This window comes from Physeter macrocephalus, chromosome 14 (assembly GCF_002837175.3).
Source record: "Physeter macrocephalus isolate SW-GA chromosome 14, ASM283717v5, whole genome shotgun sequence".
NCBI lineage: Eukaryota > Metazoa > Chordata > Mammalia > Artiodactyla > Physeteridae > Physeter > Physeter macrocephalus.
In genome coordinates this window covers 73,540,567-73,543,238 of record NC_041227.1, presented here as the reverse complement: position 1 = coordinate 73,543,238, position 2,672 = coordinate 73,540,567, and the positions used below count along the sequence as shown (strand labels likewise).

Genomic DNA, 2,672 nt, shown 5'->3' with positions numbered 1-2,672 from the left:
GGCCTCTCACTATCGCGGCCTCTCTTGTTGCGGAGCACAGGCTCCAGACGCGCAGGCTCAGTAGTTGTGGCTCACAGACCTAGTTGCTCCGCGGCATGTGGGATCCTCCCAGACCAGGGCTCGAACCCGTGTCCCCTGCATTAGCAGGCAGATTCTCAACCACTGCGCCACCAGGGAAGCCCTATTCCCATTTTTAAAGATGAGAAAACTAAGATTCAGAGAGGCAAAAAATACTTTCCCTAAGGATGTGCAGGAAATAAATGGAAATAAATCCTAGGCTTTTCTGACTCCAAAGCCTATAGCATTTCTATCACATCCCAATATCTCTATATTATATATATAAGAATATATATATTATTTATATATATATATACAAATAACTTATGATCTGAGGGGAGTCTAGCTGCTGTCTGTGATTTGCCAAAAGAGGACAGTGAGTACACAGTGAGTGATTAAAAAAATAATTGCTGAGGGGTGGGGGAGGGAATTGGAGGAAGGGAGCCAAAAGGTGTTAACTTCCAGTTATAACATAAATAAGTACCAGGGATGGAATGTACAACATGATAAATATAATGAACACTGCTGTATGTTATACATGAAAGATACTGAGACTAAATCCTAAGAGTTCTCATCACAAGGAAAAAACTTTTTTTGTTTCTTTCATTTTGTATCTATAAGAGATGACGGTTGTTCACAAAACTTACTGGGATAATCGCTTCATATGCGTAAGTCAAAGCATTCTGTTGTACACCTTAAACTGATACAGCGCTGTGTGTCAATTAAATCTCAATAAAACTGAAAGAAAAATATAATAATTCCTACTTGGAATTTTAAAATGCTTTTATGCTTTGGAAGTACCTGACAGTCTGAGAATATACAGATACTCCTTGCTCAGTCCGTCTTTCTATTTTGGGGGCAGAAAACATCACCTCTCAGACTGATAAAAAGCGCCACCAAAGCAGATATAGCTTTGTTCTTTTTTAAAATTTAATTTATTTTTTTATACTGCAGGTTCTTATTAGTCATCAATTTTATCCAAATCAGTGTATACATGTCAATCCCAATCGCTCAATTCATCACACCACCAGCCCCACCCCCCCGCAGCTTTCCCCCCTGGGTGTCCATATGTTTGTTCTCGACACCTGTGTCTCAACTTCTGCCCTGCAAACCTGTTCATCTGTACCATTTTTCTAGGTTCCACATACATGCGTTAATATACGATATTTGTTTTTCTCTTTCTGACTTACTTCACTCTGTATGACAGTCTCTAGATCCATCCACGTCTCAACAAATGACCCAATTTCGTTCCTTTTTATGGATGAGTAACATTCCATTGTATATATGTACGACATCTCCTTTATCCATTTGTCTGTCGATGGGCATTTAGGTTGCTTCCATGACCTGGCTATTGTAAATAGTGCTGCAATGAACACTGGGGTGCATGTGTCTTTTTGAATTATGGTTTTCTCTTTATATATTTTAGAGATTAATCCTCTGTCCGTTGGTTCGTTTGCAAATATTTTCTCCCATTCTGAGGGTTGTCTTTTCATCTTCTTTATGGTTTCCTTTGCTGTGCAAAAGCTTTGGAGTTTCATTAGGTCCCATTTGTTTATTTTTGTTTTTATTTCCATTACTCTAGGAGGTGGATCAAAAGAGATCTTCCTGTGATTTATGTCTAAGAGCGTTCTTCCTATGTTTTCCTCTAAGAGTTTTATGGTGTCTGGTCTTACATTTAGGTCTCTAATCCATTTTGAGTTTATTTTTGTGTATGGTGTTAGGGAGTGTTCTAATTTCATTCTTTTACATGTAGCTGCCCAGTTTTCCCAACACCACTTATTGAAGAGACTGTCTTTTCTCCATTGTATATCCTTGCCTCCTCTGTCATAGATTAGTTGACCACAGGTGCGTGGGTTTATCTCTGGGCTTTCTATCTTGTTCCATTGATCTATGTTTCTGTTTTTGTGCCAGTACCATATTGTCTTGATTACTGTAGCTTTGTAGTACAGTCTGAAGTCAGGGAGTCTGATTCCTCCAGCTCCATTTTTTTCCCCTCAAGACTGCTTTGGCTATTCGGGGTCTTCTGTGTCTCCATACAAATTTTTTTTTTTTCTCCATACAAATTTTAAGATTTTTTATTCTAGTTCCGTAAAATATGCCATTGGTAATTTGATAGAGATTGCACTGAATCTGTAGATTGATTAGGGTAGTATAGTCATTTTCACCATATTGATTCTTCCAATCCAAGAACATGGTATATCTCTCCATCTGTTGGTATCATCTTTAATTTCTTTCATCAGTGTCTTATAGTTTTCTGCATACAGGTCTTTTGTCTCCCTAGGTAGGTTTATTCCTAGGTATTTTATTCTTTTTGTTGCAATGGTAAATGGGAGTGTTTCCTTAATTTCTCTTTCAGATTTTTCATCATTAGTGTATAAGAATGCCAGAGATTTCTGTGCATTAATTTTGTATCCTGCAACTTTACCAAATTCATTGATTAGCTCTAGTAGTTTTCTGGTGGCATTTTTAGGATTCTCTATGTATAGTATTATGTCATCTGCAAACAGTGACAGTTATACTTCCTCTTTTCCAATTTGTATTCCTTTTATTTCTTTTTCTTCTCTGATTGCCGTGGCTAGGACTTCCAAAACTATGTTGAATAATAGTGGTGAGAG

At 37.6% G+C, this 2,672-nt stretch overlaps 1 protein-coding gene across 1 annotated transcript in view; it reads right to left on the bottom strand.

Annotated features, from left to right (window-relative positions):
• HIP1 (huntingtin interacting protein 1) overlaps positions 1-2,672 on the bottom strand; it is a 45,460-nt gene that overhangs the window by 7,132 nt on the left and 35,656 nt on the right. The gene's annotated exons all lie outside the window — the stretch shown is intronic.